Consider the following 26,885-nt stretch of genomic DNA (forward strand, 5'->3'; position numbering starts at 1 on the left):
CCCAAAACACACCACCGGACACAGTCCTGCCCACCAGAAAGACAAGATCCAGCCTCATCCACCAGAACACAGGCACCAGTCCCCTCCACCAGGAAGCCTATACAAACCACTGAACCAACCTTACCCACAGGGGGCAGACACCAAAAACAACGGGAACTACAAACCTGCAGCCTGTGAAAAGGAGACCCCAAACACAGTAAGTTAAGCAAAATGAGAAGATAGAGAAATATGCAGCAGATGAAGGAGCAGGGTAAAAACCCAACAGAACAAACAAATGAAGAGGAAATAGGCAGTCTACCTGAAAAATAATTCAGAATAATGATAGTAAAGATACTCCAAAATCTTGGAAATAGAATGGAGAAAATACGAGAAAAGTTTAACAAGCATCTAGAAGAACTAAAGAGCAAACAAACAATGATGAACAACACAATAAATGAAATTAAAAATTCTCTAGAAGGAATCAATAGCAGAAGAAGGCAGCTATTCTTCTGAGGCAGAAGAACGGACAAGAGACCTGGAAGATAAAATAGTGGAAATAACTACTGCAGAGCAGAGTAAAGAAAAAAGAATGAAAAGAATTGAGGACAGTCTCAGAGACCTCTGGGACAACATGAAATGCACCAACATTTGAATTATAGGGGTCCCAGAAGAAGAGGAAAAGAAAGTGACTTATAAAATATTTGAAGAGATTAGAGTTGAAAACTTCCCTAACATGGGAAAGGCAATAGTCAATCAAGTCTAAGAAGCAGAGAAAGTCCCATACAGGATAAATCCGAGGAGAAACATGCTGAGACACATATTAATCAAACTATCAAAAATTAAATACAAAGAAAAAAATACTAAAAGCAGCAAGGGAAAAGCAACCAATAACATACAAGGGAATCCCCATAAGGTTAACAGCTGATCTTTCAGCAGAAACTCTGCAAGCCAGAAGGGAGTGGTAGGATATATTTAAAGTGATGAAGGGGAAAAACCTACAACCAAGATTACTCTACCCAGCAAGGATCTCATTCAGATTCGACAGAGAAATTAAAACCTTTACGGACAAGCAAAAGTTAAGAGAATTCAGCACCACCAAACTGACTTTACAACAAATGCTAAAGGAAATTCTCTAGGCAGGAAACACAAGAGAAGGAAAAGACCTACAAAAACAAACCCAAAACAATTAAGAATATGGTAATAGTAACATACATATTGATAATTACCTTAAATGTAAATGGATTAAATGCTCCAACCAAAAGACACAGACTGGCTGAATGGATACAAAAATAAGACCCATATATATGTTGTCTACAAGAGACCCACTTCAGATCTAGGGACACATACAGACTGAAAGTAAGGGGATGGAAAAAGATATTCCATGCAAACAGAAATCAAAAGAAAGCTGGAGTAGAAATTCTCATATCAGACAAAATAGACTTTAAAATAAAGACTATTAGAAGACACAAAGAAGGACACTAAGTAATGATCAAGGGATCAAGCCACGAAGAAGATATAACAGTTGTAAATATTTATGCACCCAACATAGGAACACCTCAATACATAAGGCAAATGCTAACAGCCATAGAAGGGGAAATCGACAGTAATACAATCATATTAGGGGACTTTAACACCCAACTTTCACCAATGGATAGATCAACTAAACTGAAAATAAATAAGGAAACACAAGCGTTAAATGACACATTAAACAAGATGGATTTAATTGATAATTATAGGTCATTCCTTCCAAAAACAACAGAATACACTTTCTTCTCAAGTGCTCATGAAACATTATCCAGGATAGATCATATCTTGGGTCACAAATCAAGCCTTGGTAAATTTAAGAAAATTGAAATCGTATCAAATATCTTTTCCGACCACAGCACTATGAGACTAGATATCAATCACAGGAAAAAAAACTGTAAAAAATATAAACACATGGAGGTTAAACAATACAGTACTAAATAACCAAGAGATCCCTGCAGAAATCAAAGAGGAAATCAAAAAATACCTGGAAACAAATGACAATGAAAACACGATGACCCAAAACCTATGGGTTGCAGCAAAAGCAGTTCTAAGAGGGAAGTTTACAGCAATACAATCCTACCTCAAGAAACAAGAAAGACCTCATAAAAACAACCTAACCTTACACCTAAAGCAATTAGAGAAAGAAGAACAAAAAACTTCAAAGTTAGCAGACAGAAAGAAATCATAAAGATCAGATCCAAAATAAATGAAACAGGAATGAAGGAAACGATAGCAAAGATCAATAAAACTTAAAGCTGGTTCTTTGAGAAAATAAACAAAATTGATAAACCACCATTAGCCAGACTCATCAAGAAAAAAAGGGAGAAGACTCAAATCAATAGAATTAGAAATGAAAAAGGAGAAGTAACAACTGACACTGCAGAAATACAAAGGATTATGAGAGATTACTACAAGCAACTATATGCCAATAAAATGGACAACCTGGAAGAAATGGACAAATTCTTAGAAAAGCACAACCTTCTGAGACTGAAATAGGAAGAAATAGAAAATATAAACAGACCAATCACAAGCACTGAAATTGAAACTGTGATTCAAAATCTTCCAACAGGGCTTCCCTGGTGGCGCAGTGGTTGAGAATCTGCCTGCCAACGCAGGGGACACGGGTTCAAGCCCTGGTTTGGGAAGATCCCACATGCCGTGGAGCAACTAGGCCCATGAGCCACAATTACTGAGCCTGCGCGTCTGGAGCCTGTGCTCCACAACAAGAGAGGCCGCGATAGCGAGAGGCCTGCACTCCGCGATGAAGAGTGGCCCCCACTTGCCGCAACTAGAGAAAGCCCTCACACAGAAACAAAGACTCAACGCAACCCAAAATTAAAAAAATAAATAAAATCTTCCAACAAACAAACAAAAGCCCAGGACCAGATGGCTTCACAGGCGAATTCTATCAAACACTTAGAGAAGAGCTAACACCTATCCTTCTCAAACTCTTTCAAAATATAGCAGAGGGAGGAACATTCCCAAACTCATTCTACGAGGCCACCATCACCCTGATACCATAACCAGACAAAGATGTCACAAAAAAAGTAAACTACAGGCCAATATCACTGATGAACATAGATGCAAAAATCGTCAACAAAATACTTGCAAACAGAATCCAACAGCACATTAAAAGGTTCATACACCATGATCAAGTGCAGCTTATCCCAGGAATGCAAGGATTCTTCAATTTACGCAAATCAATCAATACGATACACCATATTAACAAACTGAAGGATAAAAACCATATGACAATCTCAATAGATGCAGAAAAAGCTTTCGACAAAATTCAACACCCATTTATGATAAAAACCCTGCAGAAAGTAGGCATAGAGGGAACTTACCTCAACATAATAAAGGCCATATGTGACAAACTCACAGCCAAAATCATTCTCAATGGTGAAAAACTGAAACCATTTCCACTAAGATCAGGAACAAGACAAGGTTGCCCACTCTCATCACTATTATTCAACATAGTTTTGGTAGTTTAAGCCACAGCAATCAGAGAAGAAAAAGAAATATAAGGAATCCAAATTGGAAAAGAAGAAGTAAAGCTGTCACTGTTTGCAGATGACATGATACTCTACATAGAGAATCCTAAAGATGCTACCAGAAAATTACTAGAGCTAATCAATAAATTTGATAAAGTAGCAGAATACAAAATTAATGCACAGAAATCCCTTGCATTCTTATACACTAATGATGAAAGATCTGAAAGAGAAATTAAGGAAACACTCCCATATACCACTGCAACAGAAAGAATAAAATACCTAAGACTAAACCTACCTAAGGAGACAAAAGACCTGTACGCAGAAAAGTATGACACTGATGAAAGAAATTAAAGATGATACAAACAGATGGAGAGATATACCATGTTTTTGGATTGGACGAATCAATATTGTGAAAATGACTATACTACCCAAAGCAATCTAGAAATTCAATGCAATCTCTATCAAACTACCAATGGCATTTTTCACAGAACTAGAACAAAAAATTTCACAATTTGTATGGAAACACAAAAGACCCCGAAGAGCCAAAGCAATCTTGAGAAAGAAGAATGGAGCTGGAGGAATCAGGCTCCCAGACTTCAGACTATACTACAAAGCTACAGTAATCAAGACACTATGGTACTGGCACAAAAACAGAAATATAGATCAATGGAACAGGATAGAAAGTCCAGAGATAAACCCATGCACTTACGGTCACCTTATCTTTGATAAAGGAGGCAAGAATATACAATGGTGAAAAGACAACCTCTTCAACAAGTGGTGCTGGGAAAACTGGACAGGTACATGTAAAATAATGAAATTAAAACACTCCCTAACACCATGCACAAAAATAAACTCAAAGTGGATTAACAACCTAAATGTAAGGCCAGACACTCTAAAACTCTTAGAGGAAAACATAGGCAGAACCCTCTATGACATAAATCACAGCAAGATACTTTTTGACCCACCTCCTAGAGAAATGGAAATTAATTCTAAAAAACAAATGGGACCTAATGAAACTTAAAATGTTTTGCACAGCAAAGGAAAACATAAACTAGACAAAAAAACAACCCTCAGAATGGGAGAAAATATTTGCAAATGAAGCAACTGACAAAGGATTAATCTCCAAAATTTACAAGCAGCTCATGCAGCTCAATATCAAAAAAACAAACAACCCAATCCAAAAATGGGCAGAAGACCTAAATAGACATTTCTCCAAAGAAGATATACAGATTGTAAACAAACACATGAAAGGATGCTCAACATCAGTAATCATTAGAGAAGTGCAAATCAAGACTACAATGAGGTATCGCCTCACACCAGTCAGAATGGCCATCATCAAAAATCTACAAACAATAAATGCTGGACAGGGTGTGGAGAAAAGGGAACCCTCTTGCACTGTTGGTGGGAATTGATACAGCCAGTATGGAAAACAGTATGGAGGTTCCTTAAAAAACTAAAAATAGAACTACCATACGACCCAGCAATCCCACTACTGGGCATATACCCTGAGAAAACCATAATTCAAAAAGAGTCATGTACCACAATGTTCATTGCAGCTCTATTTACAATAGCCAGGACATGGAAGCAACCTAAGTGTCCATCGACAGATGAATGGATAAAGAAGATGTGGCACATATATACAATGGAATATTACTCAGCCAACAAAAGAAACGAAATTGAGTTATTCGTAGTGAGGTGGATGAACCTAGAATCTGTCATACAGAGTGAAGTAAGTCAGAAAGAGAAAAACAAATACCATATGCTAACACATATATGTGGAATCTAAAAAAAGAAAAAATGGTTCTGAAGAATCTTGGGGCAGGACAGGAGTAATGATGCAGATGTAGAGAATGGACTTGAGGACATGGGGAGGGGGAAGGGTAAGCTGGGACGAAGTGAGAGAGTGGCATGGACATATATATACTACCAAAGGTAAAACAGATAGCTAGTGGGAAGCAGCTGCATAGCACAGGGAGATCAGCTCGGTGCTTTGTGACCACCTAGAGGGGTGGGATAGGGAGGTGGGTGGGAGACGCAGGAGGGAGGGGATATGGGGATAAATGTATACGTATAGCTGTTTCACTCTGTTATACAGCAGAAACTAACAGAAAATTGTAAAGCAATTATTCTCAACTAAAGATGTTAAAAATAATTAAACAAAATAGAAGGTTAACATAAATAAATAAATCCACACATACATAAATAAATGATAGAATTTTAATATGAATAGAATGAGCTGCATATATTTACTATGTGTAGTGGGTATTTTTGGTTTAAGGGATGGTAGACAGAGGAAATAAGGCTTTATTTTATATTTTACTCTTTAGTGTCCTATGAAGTTTTGAAAGATGATTAATGATTTTAATGTCTTACAAATTTTCACAGCAGTTTGATTTTGATTGATCTGTGTATCCACTTTAATCTTTTCTATATATAAATTGATAATTACAGGTTATAAAAAATATAGCCTCACATATGAAAATCTCCTAGTGGAATTTATTTCTTAACATTTTCTTTGACTACCTAAGAGATTATTGTAAATTATACATGCCTGTGTACTTAGATAAAGAAATCATTTTATTATCTTCGTCAAATAAGTTTGCCTGTATAATCCTTTCCTCTATTAAATGCTTTCAAGTTGAATTCTATTTAATCTAAAAATATATCTGTATCTGCTCTCTTTATTATTTTATTTATTGGCTGTTTCACCACACAAATTCTAATGTCATTTACTGTTTTTTTGTTGTTGTTCTGTTTCTCACTGACAGCTAGATTTCCTTACCTAGTTTTAGAATCTGTGTCTTCTAACTGGAGAAGTTAGCCCATTTAAATTCACTATTATAATTGATATTTTAACTTCCTTGCTATCATTTTCTATTGTTTATTTCTTTAATGTTCTATGTCTTTTTTCTCTATTGTGGCTGTTTGGGGTTCTTGTATGCTATTCATTCTCGCTTTAGTTCAATAAAATTCTTACTTAAATAAAGTATAACAGTGCCAAGGAATAAACAAGTTCTGATTATTTTTATCCTTTATTTGAAGCAAGAAAAGTGTTCAACCTTAGTCCATCAATAATCTTCAGCCTTCCCCATTATACTCTTATAAATGTAATCCAGTTTTATGGAATTAATTTAATATTTAAAAATTTAGTATTACTCATTTTCCCAAAATGATAGTTTACCTTCTGTATTTTATTTTTAAATCATAATTACATCAGGCATTATATTTTGCTCCTTTATTACTAAGAAATTCCCTTCTTGAGTCCTGGGTATTGATTAATTTCTTTAAGACTAATGTTTGTCCCATTGGTAAAACCTGTCTCATTGATAAAATCCCCTACAGAAAAAGACCAAAGAACTAACTATGCTTTCTATTCTTTTCCACCCCAGAAAGCATAATAGGAGTGAAAATTATTTTAGTAATGACAGAATAATTATAGGCTACCAACTTACTTTTTGAACCTTGGACATTACATATACTCTGCTATATATAATTATGGTGTTTTTCATTAATTCTGCCTAAAATTTGGTGAACACTTTTGATTAACTACATCTTTGTTCTCTATTTTCTTTCTTACCTCCCTTTCTTCTCTCTCTCTTTTCTGTCCTTTATCCCATCCCCATCACCTCTATCCTTCCTCTTTCTGATTTCTCTATGTATTTCCTCCATATTTTGAATTTCTGATATTGGTTCTTTATAAGAAACCAAAGAAAAATTTGTTTTTTTCCATCCAATAATAGTTCTGTATGACCCCTAAGTAAATGCAAATTTTTTTAATTCAGTTTATGTTTCCTGTCATCTCTAAGTTAATATTTGCCTCTATGTCACCCTTTTATTTTGGCTCTCAGCTATTATTTCATAGAAACCACTCCTATTTGCATCTTTTTCTTAAGAAACCAGGCAGATATTATTGTATGTTTTTCTGATTCTATTAGAAGGTCGTTTTAAAAGTTCTGCTTTTTGACTCTATCCAGTACCAGCATTTGGTGCATATTTAAGGTGGCTGAAAGCCCTTGTTGCGAAGCCAGCTACTTCCTCCTTCTTAGAACAAAACCTCAAAGTCATTTGGATGGGACTACACCTTACTTTAAATCTGACACTTAACAAACAGACTTCTGTGTCACATAGGTGCTCTGGATGAATTTTTGTATTTTCCTGCTCTGTCGGCTTATTTTACTTAACTAGGGAGTTAAGAGTTTTTCTTTCAATACATTACACATCAGTGTTAAAAACCACACACACATCCCAAAATACTTATTTCCCAACTACGTTTCTTGTGTGCTGTTCCCCTGCTTGAATTTCAGGCACTGAAAATAAAATTTCAGGCGTTGAAAGAAACAGAAATATTTCTTTCTATGTTTCTTATCTACAATTAAGACTTCGTTCACTCAGCATTATATGTGGATGATAGTAGCAATTTTCCTTGTCAATAAAGTGAATTTTTCTTAAAATTAAGTTTAGAAGATGGGAATTAATAAAGCAGAAAATTTAGGAACATGGGTGTTTAATTCAAGAATGTGCGCCTCACTCCCTTTTTTATCAATTCAAAAGAAATATAATCTATAGGCTTTGCTAACCTCTTCAGAAAGGCACTGTGGTATAGGAAAGGACACAAAGTTTAGAATCAAGGAGACTTGGAGTCTAGACTTGGTTCTGAATATATTTTCTATATGAATTTGGGTCAATATCTGACCTTGATGATCTTTAGTTTATTCACTGTCACTCTCATTGAACTATGAATTTTTATACTAGAAAATCATGTAAGTACTTAGTAGAGTATTTAACAGTCAATTAATCTTAGCTATTATTAGCTGACACTAGTTATGCAATATTGTGCATCTTTGTATATATTTTAATGGAACATTTGAAGAACACTTGATATGTATGCCTAGTGGATCACCATTTTAAGAGAGCAGTTAGGAGTCATGCATATGACATGCTTTATTTTGATGTCATAATGCTTCATGGTGGTCAAGTGAAATGATTTCACTAGAGATCAAATCAATTCAGTCAAGTATGAGTAAATGAGTTGAGTTTTCTCCTTAAAGTAAGGAGTAAATAAATGTGATATACTTCTAACAATCTTATATGAGGATTCACTTTCATAAACAAGTATTTACATTGAAATTATGATTAAGTTTTAATGCTGAATTAACAGGAGGAAATAAATATAGAGAATCCAGAAAATACAAATATGTGCTATACTCCACACTTCCAGTATTTTGAATTGTGAGTGTATATGTGTGTATGTGGGTGTGTATGTTGTTATAAATATGTGGGTGAGAAACATCTAGTCTGTTTAGTTGGGGAAACCTGAGAAAGAGTTATAAAAACGTTTAGGTCTTTGAAAATAAGGAATATTGAGAGGCATTAATTAAAATATACATTATTTATCAAGAGAAAAACAAAAGTAAATGCTCCAACTCAAATATAGCTCCACATGCTTCAAGTCTTTGTGGATACATTTAATGTGAAGATAAAGATGTGAAATCATGTTCTGTACATATTATATTTGTAGAGATTTTATTTTTGCAATTGGGTAAATCAGGCGTGATTATTATAGGCTTCTGTTATATTTGCCGGAGTTCACATAAGACTGGATTGTAATGGAATTAGTTTCTTCCAAGGCTTATGGTTGAAATCCCAGTAGCTATCACCAGATATTATACTGTGCTGTTTCAGATTGTTAATGAAGAAACCAGGGCTTCCCTGGTGGCGCAGTGGTTGAGAATCTGCCTGCCAATGCAGGGGACACGGGTTCGAGCCCTGGTCTGGGAAGATCCCACATGCCGCGGAGCAACTGGGCCCGTGAGCCACAATTGCTGAGCCTGCGCGTCTGGAGCCTGTGCTCCGCAACAAGAGAGGCCGCGACAGTGAGAGGCCCGCGCACCGCGATGAAGAGTGGCCCCCGCTCGCCGCAACTAGAGAAAGCCCTCACACAGAAACGAAGACCCAACACAGCCATAAATAAATAAATAAATAAATAAAAAAAAAAAAAGAAACCATGTGGGTTACATCAGTGACAAATGTGAAGTATAGTAACAATTCAATTAACTTATTTTTTTACTGAAAATTAACTCTTTATTAAAATGACTTTAATGTGCATACACATATATGTGTGTACATATATACACATGTGCATAGTAACATATACTAGCTTATAACTAAATGTTAAGAACGTATTTTAAAACCCAGTGAAGAAACAGTCACACATCTTACGTCCCATCCTAGTCCCAGAGCCTGGGTGAACCCACTGGGGCTGGCTGGAGGAGGGGAGGCAAGTTTGTTTCAGAGGAACTGTCTGAGAGAGCGCAAGGACCTCCAAACACAGGAAAGGAAGAAATAATCACTTTGTGAAAAATCAGTTATGTATTCTTGTCCAGGTCTGGAGAAAGAACAAGGCACATATAATGGAATCCAACTCTTAGAGGATGTCAAAAAGAGAATTTTCAAGTCATTACTTGTAAAACTTACCTGTTCAAATTAGCATACAATCATTTCAGCCTTTCTAAATATAGTTTTATTTTAACTTTCAAAAAAAGAAAAAAAAAATACTGAAGGAGTATGGTGTAGTATTAGTATATCTCTCCACCCCAACTACCTACAAGAGTACATTTTCCTAGTTTATCTCACAATTTTATGATATCCAGTTGCGTGTGATACTATTCCAGTTTAATCTGAATATATTTTCATAAAATAAGTTTTTGAATGTTTGAACCTATCTATACCCTATGAAAATTAATGCCGAATACTCATTTGCTTTGTCACACACAATAACTGAATTTTCAAGAAATTTTTCACTTTTGCTTTAAAAAATACTAAAATCAAGAGTTGGCTGTTAATTTAAGTATCATCTTTATATCTCCTAATGAAATTAATAACACAAATTGTTCTAAAAATGATTATAAAACCACTCTACTGGTGTAAATTGTATAAAGGAGAAGAGCTTCAGGTTAGAGGAATAATGATTTGTGAGTAATATTGTGAGAAAGACGAAAGCAGTAATAAAATCCTAGAAGGAAAAGTCACAGGCACACAGGGGACGCTCTGCGCAAGGAGGGAGCCAGGTTGGTGTGGCTCTTAAAGATATTTCTCCACGGGGATTATTGATGACAATAACTCTCTGTTCTATATTGATTTCTGACATGTCTATCCCTTGAGTCCTGCAGCCAGGAAAGCAAACGGTTTACATTGTAATTGTCATGATGACACATATAAACTGAAAAGCAGATTCTTAACAGCTTCTGGGGGAAAATTCCTTTTTTACATGGTGATCATGAGTGTGCATTTCTTCTGTAACCTCAACTCTCACTCAGAGCCGAAGGAAGGCAATAAACAGTCCCAATATAGCACTTGGTGTGGACAGACATCAATAAGGCTACCTCACATCCGGCAATTTTGTTAGTACCCTACCTGAGAAAGACAAGTTTGTTTTCAAAATGCTAATTCCACAATCCAACTTTGGGCAGGAAATCAAACACAACTGGCCAAAGGAGCTGTGATCTAGAGAAAATCTCTGGAGAAGGTATGTATCACTAATCATGCCTTGGTATCCTTCTGTTAGTCAGTAAAAAGATTTGGTCCCAAATATACAATTCGTAGGAGATCCCTTAATAAGAAACATAAAAATTAAGCTACATAGCCCCCAAATTGACACTAATACCAAGAGTGTCAATATTAAATATATTAAATGAAGCCAAACATTTAACCCAATAAACAAATTGTGACTCTTTCACCATTCCATTGGTGCTTAGTAATGATTCAGAGGATATAATGATTTCAGCCAATGTTTGGGTAAGTTTGTCTTCCAGTTGCCTTTTTTTTTCTTTTATGGCAAAACAAGTAAAATGTTAAGTTCTGTTGTTCATAAAAGTCAAACTTAAAGCATAAGTTAGAAGAGACTATATATATATATATATATATAATTTAAGCTCTCCAAATGGTCTGATGTGACTACTTTTTTAATACAACTTGAGGCAAATACACAGAATCATTGTAAGAGTAAAAGTTCTAAATCAAAAGACTGTTCAGAAAAAAGACCCAGTGAAATTATGTAAAGAATAATTTCTGCAATCATGTATTTCAGTGCTCTCTATTAAGTAGCAATCTGAACAATGCTATCTCAGAATGGTGATCGACCACTGCCATTATAGGATAAAGAGGGGAAATACAACCAAGAAGGGTTTTCATTTGAAAACATTTTTTAGGGGTCTATAGCCTTTAATAAGAATTTTAGTGTGAAATACAGTAGTATATAGTATATTTGCATACCTGTAAATGTAAAAATCTAGTGAAAATCATATTTATTCTGGAAGAAGCATGTAGCAGGCACATTTTGGGTTACCTTTTTTTCCAAAGATTTGCTCTCTGACCATGTTAATGACCAATATCATCCAAGATGCTCATATTTTCATGTTTTTATTGATTATTAAAGTGGGTTTAAATACACTTGTATAAGTCACAAAGATTTGACTTCCTCTTTTATAAAAATAAATGAGTAAAGTGGTTCTTTCAAAATTTTATTCTTTTATTAAGCACCACCAGTGTGCTTCATAGGAAAACAATAAGCTCTGAAACAGGCCTAAAAATTGCAAAATCAAAGAAAACTTCAAAAAACATGACATGTTCAAGAAATACAGATAGCACAGTAGACTGGAATTTAGGGGTGTGGCAGAAAGTTTGAAAGTTGTGTTATCTATGCAAATTCTAGGGTAACCACTAGGATGAGACATAGCTTGATCAAACTGACATTTAATAATGGTGATTTCAATGGGAAGGCGTGATGAAACATGAGCTGGAGAAAGGGGATTAATGTCCAAGCTCTTTGACGTGAGACTCCTGATGGCTTCTCAGAAAATGTAACTAGAACACTGAAGAGTCTCCCAAGCATTTGCTGTCTGTTAGTGAGTTTCCAGTGTTTACTTATAGGAGTTTTGTTTTCCCAAAGCACAAAGAGAATTTTTGGTTCTGGAGGATAAGAAGATGAAACATGTATCCACACACAGCCTGGCTCAGTCTAAGCCAAAATCTTGACACTATTAAATTTAAAATGGGTACCACAGAAATTAATATATAGATAGGACTATTCTAGAGGACACTAATTTTACTGAAATGATAGAATAGGTAGAATAATGGCTCCCGAAAGATGTCCATGTCCTAATTCCAGCAACCTGTGAATACGTTCTTTTACGTGGCAAGGGGGGATTAAGTTTGCAGATGGAATGAATTTGTGAATAACTTGACCTTAAGAGGTGGAAATTACTGTGGATCATCTGAGTGGACCTAATGTAATCATAAGGTCCCTTTAAATGTGGAAGATGGAGGAGGAAGAGTGAGATTAAGAGTACTGTGGTGTGAGAAAGAGATGACTGGCCATTGCTTCCTTTGGAGATGGAAAGGATCCACAAGGCAAGGAATGAGGCCAGCCTCTAGAATCTGGAAAAAGCAAGGAAATAAATTCTTCTCTAGAGCCTCCAGATGGAACGCAGCCCAGCTGACATCTTGATTTTAGCCCAGTGAAACCCACTTTGCATTGCTGACCTCCCGAAATGTAAGATGATAAAGCTGTGCTAAGTCACTAAGTTTGGGGTAATATGTTACAGCAGCAATAGAAAATTAATAAACATGTTTTGACTTATCCAGATGCACTAAGCACATTTGTGTGTCCTTGTGCTAAGGCGATGAATGACCCAACAAACAACCAATAGGGGACTTTTGTTTGTTTGTTTTACCCTCATTTTTCCCATGGCCCATCCTCTAATAATAATCTCTCCTTCTACAAACATAGAAAACCCTGTAACTACAGTCTTTGTACTGTACTGCTATGTATTTATGACATATGAATATTTACAGTGTTGTCTAAGAAAAATTCTAAAGAAAAAATGACAGAACAGTATGTGTGGAAAGTAGACTTATAATGAATCTTCCAGGATATTACTTACAATTACCTCAAGAAAATATTTTTAAAAAAGACATTCACTCTGAAGAAAAAACAAAAAATGTTTTCGTCATTGCTACTAGAACCCAGCTGATTCACGGACTTACAGAGGTGTGGAAGAGGAAACAGTTTTCCCTCCACTTGAGGTAATATACAGAAAGGCAGCGCACACATGCGCACACGCTGGACTGGCCTGCAACGTCCTTGTGCCTGCGAGGTTCCTGCAGGTTAATTGCTACTGTGGTGGGAACTTGACCTGATTTGCACTGACATGCAAGGCTCTGCCTAGAAAAATGCCTCCTGTAGAGAAGTGCCTTCACGTTGCTCTTGTTTGGGACAGAACATTATATCGCATATACACAGTTATATCGTAGTTACCTTTGGAGACGTTTGTTTTAGGTAGAAAACATTCTCGATTTCTATCATTACAACTTTTAACTTCAAAAATAAATTCTCCACCCTACCAAACCCAGACCAGTAAAACAATAAGGATGGTATCATATTTTTAAAAAGAAATGGAATACATGATGAATCACAATAAAAGACTGAAACCCTCTTCTCAGGAAATTCAGAGAGCCAGCTCTGGGACTTGTTAGATGCGATATTTGATGATAATAACTATAATTAATCTTGCATAAAATTTTGCCTAACCCTGTAATACAGAAAAGTTATCTTTTTTAAATCAGCTAATAGCTTATTCTGAAGTGAAAAGAAGGTATTTGTCAACTAGGTCAAGAGGAGTAAGAAAATTGGAAATAAAAAGCATAGACAAAGAATGTACACAGAATGAAGTCAGTACATTTTCAGCACGTTGCAACCCATGTGAAGGCAACTAGCAAACGAGTTTTATTTTGTTTCATTTTTAACTGATGTCTGCCTAACAATATTCTTCTAAGGTCAAAGTAGCAGGTAACTTGCTGTTTTACATGCATAAACATATACATACATGCCTACTGTCTACTGTAGTTTAAATGCTCTATCAGAACTATTATTTACATAATTTTAGGTTTGATGTTAAATTGTAAATGGAGAATGGTACTAATATATGCCATAATTTAAGACTAAGCTGTCTTTAAGAAAAGCATTAATAGCTACCTCCCTTTTTAAATAACAGAAGAGACTTTCAGCTATGATGTAAGCCTGACAAACTATCTCAGATTTGCAACACTGCTATCAGGAAATTAGCACCTTTTAAATAAATATAAACAATTAGTCACTTGAAACATTCATTATTAATGGGACTTTTTGATTAATATTAAGAATAGTTAGTTAACTGTTGAAGTATACCATACATAACTAATAGTAAACTAATCACAAGTTTACAGCTTAATGCCTTTTCAGTTTATGCACCCAGGTGACACTACACAGGTATATGGGTTAGGAAATGTTTTACATTGCATTTTAAAGCATCGATAGAGTTTTGGTTTTCTAAAAGGGGAAGAAGATGAAATTTACAAAATGTTAAATAAAATGCCTTTGCAATCTTGCATAAATTAGAAAGAAAGGATATTTCTTTTGAATATCATGAAAATAAAGCAGAGAGCCAGAGAAACCAGTAAAGGTTTGCTCCGAGCAAGATCAGACCCACAAATCTTATTTATTTTTTTGACAGTTGTTACACTAGACATCAGAGAGTTGTCGATAGGGAACATAGTGGATCTACCATATTGAATTTGAAGAAGGAGTCAACATGTGTTTATGAAATGTGAAATTTCTACAAAATTAGTCAAGGAAAGAGGATTAAAGAAAGGGTTCCACGTGGCTAGAATTATTTGTGTGGGAGCGCAGAAGGACCTGGATCGGGGCTACCTTTTACAAGGATCCCTGTGATTCTGTTGAGAATAGACTGTAACAGTCAAGTGCAGATACAGAGACACCTGTATCCTAGCCTTCTAGCCTCCCTCTCAAGTTCTCTTGCTGGTTCCTTCTCTTCTTCCTGATTTCTTAATATTGAAGTGTCCTGGGCTCAAACTCTGCTCTTCCCTTCTCCTTCTACTCTCACCCACTTAGTGCCTTCATCCTATCCCACGGCATAAAATACCATCTATATCTTGTCAATTTCCAAATTCTTATTTCCACCTGGGACTTCTCTCTCACATTCCAATCACGTGTACCCAACTGCTTCCTGTAAATCTCCACTCTGATCCTTAATAACAGGTCCAAAAGTGACCTTCCCATCTTTCTCCTAAAACCTATTAGTTTTATTGCCTTTTAAAATTTTTAATTGGTCACTGTTCTCTTTCTGTGGTTGCCAGGTCATGAGGGGTGACCAGAGAGTGTGGGGTACCTGTTGTGCTTGAGATAAACTGGAAAAAATTACACAGAGAGGATTCTAGAAGGGTAGTGGGAGGGCATACATGTTGGCGGCGCAGGGGTGGGAGGGTTCTTCACTCCTAATTATGCGGCAGAAGGCCTGGCGGGGTGCCACGACCGTGCAGGCTCCCTCCTAAGCCTCTTGCACTGCTACCTCTAGGCTTGTGTAAGCACTGGGCAGGACAGTTTCCAGCTGTTATTCTTCATGATCCCCGGATCCAGGAAAGCAGCAACTCTTTCGTTCTTGAGCAAGCATCCAGAAAGCTTGAGGAAGCCTTTTGAAAGGAGAGCTCATCCAAGCAAAACCAGATCTTGAGACACAGCCAATATCAGGACAACTCTACTATTCACCTAGTTGACCTTACTGTCCTAAAACTAACAACCAATCAGGGGAGTGATGGTGTAGTCAAACACCAGACAGGCTCGCTGCAGTTGTGTCTTAGTTTATTCATACATGCAATGGTCATTCGTCATGGAAGACTTACAGACCTCTAACTGAACCTGTTGTTCTGAACTCCAAATTTATGAAACCAAGCTAAATGCCTTCTTTAAGCTTAAATGAAGCTATTTACTCCATCTTCAAGTAAGATAAAACCCGTATAGGGACTATATTAAATAGTTGCAGCACTAAAAAATGCTTTTTTTTTTCTTTCTGCTTACCTTCTAATATGATATCAATGAAAACAAAGAATGACAGAGTCTTGTAGGATTAAACATTTGAGGTTTTGAGGTTGTAAGTCCATCAGATTTTAAGGTTTCTGGAATTTTGATATGTATTTCCAAAAGAGAATGAAAACTATTACGTCCAAGCTGTGCTACCAGCATAGATGGTAATCTTGAATATAAATTAAAGAGGTCGCGCTACTGGCATAAGTGATAAACTCTGAGAAGATCCTGATCATATCATGTATCCCCAGTGGCTCTCATATATCCTGACCTTTAGTAGATGTGAAATGTGTTTTGACTTTTTTTTCCCCCTTGGGCTAGTTATTTATACCACCATTTTACAAACACAAAAACCAGGGTGTTGTTAATGCAGCAAACAAGCAGCAAACAGCACAGTCTATTTTACTACAATCCCCAAATGCCAGTAAAGTTTACTTCTCCTTTGACAGCTTGAAAATTGCAATTTGGAACTAAAAGCTTATCCCTGCAATAAAGATTGGCTAGTGAAGTTTTACAAAGAAATGAGAATTTTGGCTGCTGGTTGTATTTGAATCTTGCTGGAAAGGAGGCTCTCACCAGAAAAGGTTGTGCCCTTGATCTGTTAAGCAGGTTGTCCACTTAACCCAAAGGTCTACTCAAACAGTTCAATCCAATTGTTAGCTGTCACAAAGCCATCCAAATACATTAGAGTGGTTCTGTTAACAGCTGAAAGACCTTGTGTAAGCACCAACACTGTTTATTGAGTCCCAGTCAAGAAGCTGAAAATGGACCCCAGGTTAAAAAGGATAAGTTCTTAAATTGGTTTTTGAATGTACTGACTCCAAATATATGAACAGTGGTCCTTTAAGACAGTAATCTTCAATGTGGATCTTCAACATTAGCATTAACTTGAAAACTTGTTAGAAATGCAAATTCTTGAGCCCTAACCCGGCAGGACTGAATCAAAAAACCCTAGAGGGCACACCTAGCATTCCTTCCGGGTGATGCTGCTTCCAACTATAGCATAAAAACCACTTTTCTAGGAGTCGTTTTTAATGAGGCATTATGAATACTACATTTATTTTAACACTGAAAACAATTTTTTTTTTTTTTTTTTTTTGGCCGTGCAGCACGCGGGATCTTAGTTCCCTGACCAGGGCTAGAAATCATGCCCCCTGCGGTGGAAGCACGGAGTCTTAACCACTGGACCACCAGGGAAGTCCCTGAAAATAAGTTTTGAAAAGTGGCTTAATCATGATTATCGAGTAGCTGGCAAATTTCTAGAAATTACTTTTTACAATAATTACTGAAATATGAAGCTGAATACTAATGAATTGAATGTAGTATTAATATCGATTGGGTCACTAATATCATTATGGAAAGGAAGAAGGGGTGAAGTATAAAGAGATAATTATAATATTGTTATGAATAACAACGAAGAAAAAAACATGGGGGGCGTTACTACCATCTTCAGAAATTTTTTTTTCTCTCAAAAGACACAAGAAAAATACATTACAAATCTATTTGTCCAGTAAGTACATAGTCTTAACCTCGGTGATCCACTTCAAATAGTTACATAAAATTTTTTAGATGTATTATAAAATGTGTATTATTGGTTCAACATAGAAAATAATCACTTTCACATTCAGAACCCACTCAGGCTGGGTCACCCACAAGTTCCTTTTCTCTATCACCAAGGAAAGGAGCCTTATTGTTGGAACCAGAGGCATATGGGATGAGCTTCTGGTCTTCCACTTACTATGTGTGTGATCCTCAAACTCTGTCCTTGAAATGCTCATTTAATTTCCTCACCTAAACATTATCACCACCACCTTCCTAGCATCTTTCCCCTCATTCCATAGGAAAGTGTTGGCCCCGGTCTTGTTTCCTATATTCTCTAGGACATTGATGGTCATCACCTAAAACGTACCTATTTAAAAACTTATGCTACTTACTTAGCATATTTTTTATGCTAAGTTATTTTTTTAAACATTCAATTTATGAGTGTCCCTGGGATACTTTCCTGTCTATTTCAGGAAGTCTGCATCTCCTGTGAGTTTCCTTAGGCAGACAGTCAAAGCTCTCTGTTCCTCACTCCAATCTACTTCTGCCCTATGTTATAGTCAGAATAATCTGCACTTTGTTCTTACACATCCTTTAAAATACCCTACTTCCGTACATCTTCTCGTGTAGCTTCTTGGTTATAAATGTCTTCACTTTTACAATACCCTATGAAAATTTTATTCATTAAATTCTAATACAAATGCCACAAACTATAATCACAAATCGTTCTCTTAAACTGCAATTTTCTTATTGCTAATTATGATGATACTGTGTGCACTGAAAAATGTGTGTTACTCACGAATCCAGGCAACTTTCTCCTTCTCTCTCTCTGTAGGTACGTGATAGATCTTATTTAACTAAAGGCATAGCGGGATTTTTTTTTTTTTAATGCTCTGTCGAAGTACATGAGCAATCTTTTATCAGCATTGTAGGAAGAGAGAACTCATTTAAATAAACTGTGATCACAGAAAAAAATAATTAAAAAAAGGAGGTACTCCAAAAAAAGTCATTCCCTGATGTGCCTCAGGGAGGGTTGATTGCGTTTTACCAACTAAATCCCTCCAGGCTCCCAAAAAATGATTCAGAAGACTAATCATCCCTGAGTTGATCCCCGAACATCCATTTTCCTTTTGGGATCTTGATTTGTGGCATGTGACTGGTATCAACCAGGCGAGTGCAAATTGTCAAAGACCTTGCCTTTCAGCATTGTGCTAAATCTCCCTCATGTATGGATGGACGAGCTGCTTAACATTCATCTAAGTTTACTGTGACGAGCCAATGTATTTGCAGCAGTCCGGTCTGTATTTCAAACCTTGTATTATGAATTCTCTAGCAAAAAGGTAACGAAAACTTAAAGTTTAATTTTGACTAAAATTAATACTACACAAACAAAAAAAAAATGTTAGAAAAAAAATACGGCATACGAGGAAAATTGTTAAAATGACTAACAAAATTACAACAAGATGTAATGTAACAGATTTGTGGACACAAAATTTTAGTTAATGTCAGATTAAGACAAACAATTTTTAATGTTTATTCTATTTTGGCTCACATTTAATCATTTGTATTTTTTTTTCTATTTCTTAAAAAGCATACTGAATAGATTTGAAGATGGAATATTTTCTATTAATAAAAAGATACCGTGGTCCTTCCAGAATATATTCAAAATATATCTCAGGAGATTTAGGAGTATGCTCTTTCTTTCCCATGCTCAATTCACTAAAAATGAAAATGAACAAATAAAGAAATAAAATCAACCTTAAAAATGTAAGACAGACGACCGTACTTGTCCTTTATAGCTTTTGGCTAAGTATTCACTAAAAAAACAGTTTATGTACTATTTTAAGAAAATGATATTTAAAATATTTTAAGAGAATATAATTTCAAAATATTGAAAATAAAATTGATTACATTTATGAAATGTTAAATACGCATTTTGATCACCTTAATTTATTAAATGAATAATTATTGACTGCTGAGCTTATTTTGTTATCTTCTGTTTCAGATGCTGAGAAGAGCAAGGAAAATAAGTGAGTATGAAGAACTCAAGGTTATACGCACAATCCCATACACCTCACTAGGCTTACTGAATAGACTGTTTTTTTATGACCACAGATAGTAGTAGGATTGGGGATTAGGATCGTTTGTGTATTTTGTATGCTATTTTCCTCAATATATAGTCACAATGAAATTTCAGAGGACAATGTTATGCATACAACTATGTAAACATTCAGAGGAAAGGACAATGTTCCATGTGTCTTCATATTGAGAAACCTCTACTACATCCCACGATTTATTTTACTAAAATTATAATCACCCTCCTATATTCAACCATAATGGATTTTTACTAAAAGCAGTAAAATAATGAGGCATGAGAAAATTCGCTTAAAGTACTTAAAGTGAGATAAATTAATTTTAGATATGTAACATAGAAGTGTAATTCAGTCATTTTTGCATGAAAATCTGAATATTTCAGTAGTACCTGTATGCTTATGCAATCCTGGACTCTTTAAATTCTTCAGTTACTCTACAACTAATTTTAGAATTAACACATATAAAAATAGTATACAGCAAATATACATATATAAAGCTTATTTGGCACATTTTTACATTCTCTCACTCTGTGTGTGTGTGTGCATTCTGTCTTTTATTATTATTGTTGTATATGAAAGGAATAACTCATGAAAGAAGGAAAATAAATATTACCTGTTGTTGCCCCGGAGATCAAAATTAACATCTTAACTTATAGCAATCTATCAAATACTTCAGTTAATACCAACTTAATTTCAATAGTATACAAGAAAATTTGTTTCTATATATCTTGGTTCTATTCCCTCTCCATTGCAGTTTTTTATATGTTGTTTTTTTTTTCCACACAAATTACATCTTTATACATTATATGCCCACCAATACAGATATATAAGTGTTGCTTTATGAATTTGTCTTTTAAATCACATGAGTTAAAAAGAGATTTACAAAATCATTTATAGTGTCTCATATTTACCTATGTAGTTGTTTTAATTAGTGCTCCTTTTTTTCCACGAAGATCTGAGTTACTAGCCAGTGTCCTTCTCTAGTAGTACTCCCTTCAGAGCTTCTTGTGGAGCAGCTCTGCTTGCAATGAGTTCTCTCGGTTTTTCTTCATTCAGGAATGTGGTAGTTTTGCCAGGTATAGAATTTTTGGATGACTTTTAATTTCTTTCATACATTGGTTATGATATGCCTCTGACTCTGGCCTCCCTGGATTCTAAAGTTATGAATCACTGTACTCTTGCTGCTTTTGAAAATTTCTCTTTGGCTTTGGCTTTTGATAATTTGATTACTGCATGTCATGAAGGTTAATTTTATGTGTCAACATGACTGGACCACAGGATGCCACATGTTTGACTAAACACTATTTCTGGATGTGTCTGTGTGAGGTTTTCTGTATGAGATTAACATTTTATCAGTAGACTGAGCAAAGCATGTTGTCCTCCCCAATGTAGGTGGGCTTCATCCAATCTGTTTTAGGCCTGAATAGAATAAAAGGCTGAATAAGAAAGACTGTCTTATTCAAGTTGGGATGCTAACATCCATCTGACTGTCTTCAAGTTGGGGCATTGGTCTTCTCCTGTCTTCTGACTTAGGCTCTGCCTGGAACTTACATCACAGGCTTTCCTGGTTCTCAGACCTTTGGACTCAGTGGAACTACACAGTAGTCTCTCCTGGGTCTCCTGCTTGCTAACTAACTACAGATCTTAGACTTATCAGACTCCATGGTTGCATGTGCCAATTCTTTACAGTAAATCTCTCTCTCTCTCTCTGTCTCTCTCTCTCTCTGTCTCTCTTTCTTTCTGGTTCTGTTCTCTGGAAAACCCAGACTAATACAGATAAATTTTGGTACCACAAATAGTTCTGGAGAAACAGAATTTTAGGGGTGAGTTTTCTGAGTTGTCTCTCTAATCTGATTAGATTTAAAGATGCTAATGACTCTATTTCCAGTTGTAAAGAGAGCACTGATAGTACATGACCCTGCAGCAGAGATATGTACAACACCCCCATGGCATACCCCTAATCAACTACTTATATACATACATATAGATAGATAGATAGATAGATAGATAGATAGATAGACTTTATTTACAGTTATAACCTCCCTGTTAATAAGGTGTATGTTAATGCTCTGTGCCAACAATACTACGCCTGCCCATTGGAGCTGGGTGACTGTCTATATACTTTGGAACATTTTTGGAAATGTAATGAATATCATCAGGTTGTCTGATTGCTACTACTGTTGCTGGACAAAATGGTAACAGAGAAGGATGAGCTCAGGGATTCAAATTCCCAGCGCAAGTGCTGAAAGCTTCTGTGTTTGTGCTGCAGGAGACCTTGATCTCCTGTAGCCTCAGGGCTGAGACTGCTGAAAATCAAATTCAGAATTTTATCCTGGCTGAATTACAATGCAGGTTGAACTCCCAGCCTTGTAGGATGATGGCTGTTAAAGTGAGGGCACTGATTGGGAAAGAACAGGATCCTGTAAGTTGGAATAGGGATGTGGTGAAGCTGGGGATATGGAGACCCTAGATTCTAATGCGTCATATTTGCCGGTGAAAGAGGCCTCCCCACGCCCAGTGCAAGCAGCCTCTGCAGCCCTGGAAGAAGTGACCTCCTCACCCTCAGTAGCAGAAGCCTCTCCACCCGTCTGAGAGGACTGCCTTGCATGGCCTGCGGAGATGAAGAAGGCCTCCCCTGAGGCAGCTGTCATGCAAGACAAGGCTGGTTGCCTTCAGGACCCATCCTCACTACCTCTCTTTGCTTGTAGACCTATGACTAGACTCAAATTCTTGCAAGCCCCTGAAGGGGAGGTACCAGGGATGACCCACTGGGGACGGGAGTACACTACACTCCAAAAAACTATTTGATTTTTCTAATTTATACAGACAGAAATCTGAGGAATATATGTGGAAATGGATACTTAGGGTATAGGTTAATGGTCCAAGGGACGTAAAGTTGGATCATGCTGCAGTTTCTGATATGTTCTTGCTAAGCAGAGATTCTGCATTTCATATCATAGCTTGGGGAGTTACAGAGGGCTCTAACAGTTTGGTTGGCTGAAACATGCACCAATAAGTGGCCCACAGTGAATGTGCTGGAAATGTTGGACCTGCCTTGGTTTAATGTAGAGGAAGAGATTCATAGGCTTAGGGATTTTAGAAAATTTTAGCGTGTATTTGTCACTTAAGATATACTCATATACATCAGGGAGGTGCAGAAGACATACCTCTCACCAGTATTGTGAGAAATGAATTTGTGATGGGAACCCCAGTATCCTCGAAGAGTTCTGTGATCGCTCTTCTCTGTAATTCAGACCTTAGAGTGGGAACTGCAGTCATTGAATTGGGAAACCTAAATGCAATGGAAGAAACTGGAACCTGGGGTGGCAGGAGTCAAGTGGCAGCATACAACAGCCAAAGGCAAGGTGGGCAGGGTTACCATAATGGACAGCAGAGTCAAAGCAGCAATCAGAATGGTCTGACTCATGCAGACCTATGGCATTGGCTAGTTGATTATAGTGCTCCTAGAGGTGAAATAATAAGAAGCCTACTAAACTCTTAAAAGAATTTAGCAAAAAAGTTCAAAATCAAGTGAACAAAAAAGTCTAATTTGAATCATAAAAACAGTGGGCCACAGTCCCTCAATCAGTATCCAGAATTGAGCCGGTTTATAGACCCAGACCCTTTGAATGAAGGGAAGGCCATGTATCTTTAGGAGAAGACTCCTGCACACTGCCCAAAATGTACACTGTTAATCTATCAGCCTTCCCCAAAGGGACCCATAACCTTTTACCAGAGTAACTGTGTACCGAGGAAAAAGAAGTAACCAGACCACGTGGGGACTGCCGGACACTGGCTCTGAATGGATACTGATTCCAAGAGACTCAGAACCACACTGTACTCCACCAGAGCAGGGGCTTATGGAGGTCAAGTGATGGGTGGAGGTTTAGCTCAAGTCCATCTCACAGTGGAATCAGCTGCTCCATGAACCCATCCTGTGGTTATTTTCCCAGGTCTGAAATGCATAATTAGAATGAATATACTCTGCACCTGACAGAATCCTACATTAATTCCCTGACTTGTAGAACGGGGGCTATTATGGTGGGAAGGAAAGTCCAAGTGGAATTTATTAGAACTGTCACCACCTAGGAAATAGTAAACAAAAAGAAACAGTGCGTTCCTGAAGGGATTGCAGAAATTAGTGCCACCAGCAAGGCCTTGAAGGATGCAGGTGTGGTGATTGTCACCACATCACCATTTAACTTTCTTATTGGGACTACTCAGAAACCAGATGGATCTTGGAGAATGACATGGGATTATCATAATCTTAACCAGATGGTGATCCCAGTTTCGGCAGCTGCACCAAATGCGGTTCCACTGCTTGAGAAAATTCAAACGTTCTCTGGTACCTGATATGAAGCTACTGATCTGGCAAATATAGTTTTTCTCGATACCTATTAGTAAAGACCCCCAGAAGCAGTTTACTTTCAGCTGGCAAGACCAGCAATACAATTTCACTGTCCTACCTGCTCCACTTCCTTCTCTCTCCCAGTCTGTACCTATGACCTCATGGGGAGTTCACTATAATCAGCTGACAGACGAAGAGATGATTTAGCTTTGATTTACACATGGTTCTGAGTAATAGACAGGTGCCACCTGAAAGTGCAGCTTCAGCACTACACATCCTTTCTACCACAACCCTGAAGGACTGTGGTGGCGAGAAATCGTCCCAGTGGGAAGAACAGGGAGTCCTTAATACGGCGCCGTTCCCCAGGGTGATCAGCCAGCTCTCTGGGAGTAAGGTGACTACACTGGACCACTTCCATTGTGGAAGAGGCAGTGTTCTGTTCTTAATGGAATAGACATCATTGAATTACAAATTTGCCTTCCCTGAAGGCAACGCTTCTGCCAAAACTACCACCTGTGAACTTACAGACTGCCTTTCTAACCATCATGCCATCCCACACAGCATTGCTTCTGATCAAGGAACTCGCCTCACAGCAAAAGAAGTGTATCAGTGGGCCCGTGCTGATGGAATTCACTGGTCTTACCATGTTCCCCAGCATCCTGAAGCAGCTGACTTGATAGAAGGTTGGAACGGCCTTTTGAAGACTCGGTTACAGTGCCAGCTGGGTGGCAACACCGTGCAGGACCGGGGCAAGATTTTACAGAAGGCTGCATATGCTTGGAATCAGCCTCCCACATATGATGCTCTTGTTCCCATAGCCAGGATTCATGGGTCTAGGAATCCAGCCATGGAAATGGGAGTGACGCTACTCACTATTACCCCTAGTGACCCACTTGTAAAATTTTTACTCCCTGTTCCCATGACCTTATTATGCTTTGCTGGCCTTAAGGTCTTAGGTCCAAAGGAAGGAATGCTTCTACCAGTAGACGTAACAATAATTCCACTGAAGTGGAAGTTAAGGCTGCTGCCTGGCCACTTTAGATTCCTCATGCCTCTGACTCAATCGGCAAGGAAGGGAGTTCTTGTGATGGTTGGAGTGATCGATTCTGACTATCAATGGGAAACAGATCTACTAAATTTTCACTGTTATCACTCTTACTTAGCTTTTAATATAATATATTTTTAGTGCTTAAACTGAAACTGTCTAATATGACAACTACCAGGAAAATTCAAGAGGAATTATGACGAAAGTAATGTAAAAATAAATTTGCATCCTAAATTTCTGGTGTTGGGAAGACATTAACCAAATTAATGATTTTATGAACTGTGTAATAGCGAGGACATACTTTTATTTTAGGAAAACAATTAAGTCCACTGAGTTACAAGACTAAATCAATTACTTCAGGAAAAATATGACTGAAGTACTGTGTATAGAAATAAAAGCATGGCTCTCGATGTTTTCATTGTTTCCAAACAGTCTAAAATATTCTATGATTCCAAATAAAATTATTTCTTTGGGTTTCTAATTATTTGAAAATGTACAGTTGATTCTCTTTATTTGCAAAAGTTATGTTCTATAACTTTGCTATGAACACTGAATTAGGAAATACTAAATTATTGCCCTTAGGGGAAATACAAAATTGGATTCCTATGAGCCTCTGTTCACATTTTTATGACCTGATCATCATAACCTTGTTTTACGTGTGTTTTATTTAAAGACACCTTATTATTCACATATAGACACACACACACATATTACATACATACATATGTGTATATATTAACTCATTAATGTCGAACTCGTGGCTAACATCGCTCTTAATCATGCCTGAAAGAAGCTTACCTAACACACATATTTCCTCTATAGGGTACATCACAGCTGCTTTGTGCACAGGACTGTTAGATAGCGCGTGAGAACCATGCTTGGGGAGCATTTTAATCAGTGAGACCACCACCAACAACAACAAAAAAAACAATGCAAAAAAAATGTGGCACTAAATAGACCATGAAAAGGACACTTCTTGCCAATTTAAGAGCTAAAACAGGAAAGTGGCGTTAACCTTGCTTGATCTCAGATAGGAACACACACACCAGGTAGGCAGCATGGCAAGTATTGATTTGGTGGTTGCAAATACATTTCAGCAGGCAGGCTAATTTGCAAACATGGACTCTAGGAATAATAAAGGTCAACTGTATTTTTAAGTTTCTAAGGTTTGTATTTTTAAATGAAGCTTGTTTTGTTATTGAGTACTAATTATACTTGTTTGGGCTCAATATCTGGTCACTAAGGTATTGATTCATTCGCATTTTTTCAGGTTTGGCTTTGTGACGTATACAGGACCAATTCGATTTCACTTCTCATGGATACTTAGAATGAAGGCTTATTGTCTCTTCTGAGCTATAGGGATTTATATATGTTTACCAAATAAAGCTTATTTGTTGTATTTTCAAATTTTAAATTATGCTTGTTCTATTTGATCTATTTGTGT

General features: G+C 36.8%; 1 non-coding gene and 1 pseudogene across 1 annotated transcript; both read left to right on the plus strand.

Annotated features, from left to right (window-relative positions):
* The first annotated feature begins 9,686 nt into the window (after positions 1 to 9,686).
* Positions 9,687 to 9,807, plus strand: LOC114238711 (small nucleolar RNA SNORD22). The gene has a single exon (XR_003624010.2). It is a non-coding gene; the product is annotated as a small nucleolar RNA SNORD22 (small nucleolar RNA).
* A 12,618-nt stretch (positions 9,808 to 22,425) lies between these two features.
* LOC130706100 (uncharacterized) lies at positions 22,426 to 25,582 on the plus strand (annotated as a pseudogene).
* The last annotated feature ends 1,303 nt before the right edge of the window (positions 25,583 to 26,885 follow it).

This window comes from Balaenoptera acutorostrata, chromosome 21, assembly GCF_949987535.1.
Source record: "Balaenoptera acutorostrata chromosome 21, mBalAcu1.1, whole genome shotgun sequence".
NCBI lineage: Eukaryota > Metazoa > Chordata > Mammalia > Artiodactyla > Balaenopteridae > Balaenoptera > Balaenoptera acutorostrata.